This window comes from Rhamphochromis sp. 'chilingali', assembly GCF_963969265.1.
Source record: "Rhamphochromis sp. 'chilingali' genome assembly, chromosome: 15".
NCBI lineage: Eukaryota > Metazoa > Chordata > Actinopteri > Cichliformes > Cichlidae > Rhamphochromis > Rhamphochromis sp. 'chilingali'.
This window is the reverse complement of record NC_137942.1, coordinates 3,379,057-3,383,812: the sequence shown is the minus strand read 5'-3', so window position 1 is coordinate 3,383,812 and position 4,756 is coordinate 3,379,057.

Sequence of the window (4,756 nt, the reverse complement as noted above, 5' to 3'; positions counted from 1 at the left end):
GGTGAACGTAGGCGCCGACTCTGTGGATCAGCGAAAATCTGATTTACAAAAGGAAAGCCACCTCATGAGGTTTGTCAACCCAGTAACTTCTGGGCAAAGTTTCACCAACTTATCTTATCTCAGTGATTGAAGCGACCTAATCTTTTCTGCATGATGTTTATGGGCTGGCTTTATGGCAGCGAGTTGTGTTCTCAGAGAAGTTCCCCAGTTTTCCTCTTGAGGAACTGCAGTAAAGCAGATTAATCTCTCCAGGCCTCACGGCTGTTTGTTTTCCCCCTAACTCGCTTGTTGATGTTGTCTTTCTGTTTGTCTGCCTGCCCGTCTGTGTGTCGGAGTTTCTTGTGAATCACTGACAATGGGGGAATGACACTTTGATGGGTTTCACCTTGAGTTGGGATGGTGCATGATTGATCTGACACCAAGAAAATAAAGAGGAGAATGAGAGTATATATACTCGTCAGATAGCAGGAGACTCAAGGGAGGAAAAGATCCTAATAGACATATTCATTTTAATAACTCTAATGTTTAAATAGCTCCAGGATATTGTTATAAGGTCTTTAGAAATCCACATAGATTTCTTTCAGCAATGACCATGAGGGTGGACAAACTGTTAAAAAAATGAACAGAAGCCTCCTCGGCACTTTAGTTCATATCATACACGGTGTCCCCGTCCGGACGTTGTATCTATAACTGTGATGTAACCTTATCGACGTCCATCAAATTGCTAGACAAGCTAACTCTTCAAATTTGTTCTTTATTGTGTGTGTCCTTGACAGAGGTTCAAGGGAATAGTCTAATCTTTATGGAGATAAGGGATAACATTCATCAGCTTTCATTTACCTTATTCATATGCATTAGCTTTCTCATATTAACTCTATCTGCTTGCCGTCCGCTGTCAGCAAGATTCGGATGAGTGTTTTGGACTGCTGAGACTGGGGAAAGTCTCAGATCTCTGCTATGAGAACTTTATCAAACACACACACCCTGAACTTGGTGGGCGAGCAAACTTCATCTGACCCTCTCAGTCCTGTATAGAATTACCGTGGGGATCTTCACATTTTCTTGAAGAGAAAAAGTGCGTTTTTTGCCTTTAGCACTCCCTGCTGCCCATACGCAACCATGCAGAACACCTTCCCCAGACACAAGGCCGAATCAAATGCACTCGTTGAGTCACAGCAAAAGCAGTAACAGTACACAGAATAAGACCATGGCATTTCTCAGGGTTGGAGCATGACTTTCTTTTAGCAATGTTCATATGTTCATGTGAATTTTGACTTTTGTTTAACTTTTATATCACTTTCCCATCCTTAGGAAATCTTAGATAATGAAAAGTACATATTACAAATTCCTGAATATGTCACCATAACCCCGACCCCCAAATTCTTAAAAGTCAGCTTGACTTCGGGCATTAAAACGTGGTTCGTTTTTTTAGGTTTAGGACAACTTAACTGAAGGGAAAAACTCCCACATGCTGTCTCACACCACTGCTGTATTTTATTGGATGTGTCACTCTGAGCAATTTCACTCTGTACACAAAAAAAACATCACAGAGCTGTAAATGCAGCGCATAAGGATATATCACCCAATCAGATGGACGTGAATCAAATAAGAAACAAACAAATCATCCCCAAACTATTTTTTGGTGCAGAAAAATGCTTCAACAACATGTTATACATGTTATCACAGACTCAAAATCATTAGACACATTGGGTAGATGGATTAGATTAGATATTGCAGCTAATGTGCATTTTTTTCTGCAGCTCAGAAATAATGGTGCCATTGTATAAAATGTGCGGTTGTGTGGTCCCATGACAATAATTTAACTAGAAAGCACATGCAGCTAATGCTTGCAGTTGTGTTATTTTTTCATTTCCATGCACAAATGAAACCCATTCCCTCAGAGATGTTTAGATCTCTGCATTTTCTTGTAATTGTCAGGTTGAAAAGTAAACAACTCATTTCACAAACAAGATATCTGTTAAAACATTTGAAATTCTCGAAGTGCTACAAAATGTTGACTTTTAAATCAGAATTGCTAATGAAAGTGGAGTGAGCTCCACATATAAAATACATAAACTCAACCAGTGCTCTCTTTTATAAGTGAAAATAAATTCTTAACTGCATCTGTATTCTTTTGGGTTTGAATGACAAGCTGTTTCTTTCCCTGCTGTGACTGGAAGTAGACCATCAAGTTCATGCCAGCGTGCCGAGATCGATGTGTTTTGAATGGTGAGCAAACAAACTTGTAATGCATGAATGGCTTATTATCAGGTTACGTGAAATTAAGTCCAAGCGTAAAGTTCAAACTGCAGGAAAAAGCCCAGTGGAGGTCCACTGTGTTGTTACGTTTCTCACTCAGCTACAAATACAGCACTTTAATACAACATAACATTAACGTTGTTAATTGGAGTGACGATGGAGAATATTAATCAGATTTGTCCTGTTTACTGTTTATTGGGGAACTGAAATAGTTGATAATCTCCGTAGTTCAGAGCCTGAACTACAAGCCTATGCAACACATGCTTTTTCCATGTTTACATTTAAACACTTTACCAAGACTTTGTGCATTTGATAGTGGACATCTGCATGTTTATATTAAAATGTATTGCATTTTACTTGAACCAGTAAAATAAGCAGCAGACAAACGCACTCATGTGTACATACGAGATGAAACGAGCAACAACCGAAGCCGGCATGGGAACTGATAAGAATTTAGCTGTTCCGATTTATTGATATCACTTGTCGATTCCCGTTGGCTCTGCTTTAAGAGTCACCACCATCTCTAAGCAGCAATAAGGACATTACATTCTTGCAAATTATGTGCATGCGGTGTGGTCAGATGTCAGGGGACAATAGCTGCAGTTACAGAGGAGGGAAAACGACCCTTGGCCCTGACCATTGTGCTAAACCCTTCATGGCCTCAGTCGCTTATTGGGGTCCATATCAAATGTATACTACTGGATAACGGCTTGTGATTGACAAGTCGTTTACACAGTCATATCCAATCCTTGCTTATCAGTAAAATAGCTGCTTTTAGCTCTCATGTACAGTGTAATGCTCCTCCTGCTGCCGAGCGAAGCAAATATACACAGACGGTCTTTGAAGGGAAGTGAAACTAAGTGTTAAAAACAATGAAAATGTTCCATTGCAGCTATTCTGCTTTTTCATGTGCGTTTTTGACCTTTGTTTTCTTTTTTCTTCTTCGTCTTCGGTGTATTTGTGGTGAACTGAACTATTTCTTCCTTTCCTGTTTCTTTGTCAACCAATAAGCATTTTATCTATGAAAGGCGACACAATCGCTGGCTCAGCACTCTTGTTTTTTTTTTGAAGTACCGCATGCTAGCATGTCTGCTGTGGTTGCAATAATACCACTAATGCTTCCTTCTGCATGGCCAAAGAGCAAATAGATACCAGTCTGGGACCATAAATCCAACATTAAACATGTTGTTTTGACACTTCCATTTTTCTTTGTCATGCACCAGCTACAAGGGGTAAGTGCAAATGTCCACCCAGTGTCCAAATTCCCCAGACCTCAATCAGACCAAACATCCTTTGAAAGCAACTGAACAAGAGTCCAAAGCTGGGGGGCCACTACAAGGACTTATATTAGGTAGGTAGTTTTAATATTGCGGTACACAGTATTAGGCATGTCGTGATGTGTGCTGAAGCATTGCGTATCAGGCTGGCAGCCTCCAGTAGTTTCTCATGGAAACAGCCTTATCAGAAAAACAGGCTAGATTTTAGGGACTGGATGTGAAGGGGGGTGGCAGCTCCTGGTGCAGCAGAATAATAACCGTGGTGCTACAAGGAGAGGAATCTTTCACACCTGTCAGGCAGCCATGCTGAAACTGAATAAGGCAGAGCAAGGTGTGTGTTTATATGTGTATTTGTGCGTGTGTGTGCGTATGTTTTTTAAATGTAGCTGTGTAAGGTCAATATGTAATGACAGCAGAGGGCTCAGACACAGAGGTTCACAGCGAGGTGAAGATGCATTCAACGCTCCTTTTAAAATAATCACAATAATAATAATAAAAATTCAACCATTTTCATTCAAATTCAGTATCCTTTTGGTTGCCATTAACTATCTAATAGGGGTGGGTTTTTATAATCGATTCATCGATTAAAATCGATTCTGGCTTGGATAACGTAAAATCGATTCATTAAAATCCTGAATCGATTTTTTAATATAAATTTATTTTGTCCGAAATGCCAGAATCTCTGGTGACATCTCACAAAATTTCAAGAACCACCAAACAGTAAATGAGAGCAGGTACAGGGATTCTGCACATAGACTTAAACACACAGCGCGACCCGCGGATCAGAATCAGTTAGATGTCGCCTTTCTCACAGTCGGGGCTGAAAGCCGACAGCTCGCTGATCCGGGTCCGCGCTTTGTGGTCACGCCCTTTATGCGCTGATTCTAAAGCTGTTAGTTTGATCTCTCTCCAAACAATATTGACCGAACCAGCAGCTAAAGAAGATCCAAACGCTTCACATAAACATCGTCATGAATTCACTCTTTTACTGTTTTGCTTCCATTGCGATGCGCAGCTCTCTCTCTCTCCCTCTCTCCCTCCCCCTCTCCCCCCCCCCCCCCCCCCCCCCCTCTCTCTCTCGAACAGTTTCGCTTTCTTCATTATTCGCTTGCTTGTTACACAAGTCTACTGTTGCTTACAGCGCTGTCGGCCGCTGTTTTTTCCCCTTTTACATTCTTCCGAAAAGAAAACCTCATTTCTGCTGTTCAATACTGAACAAA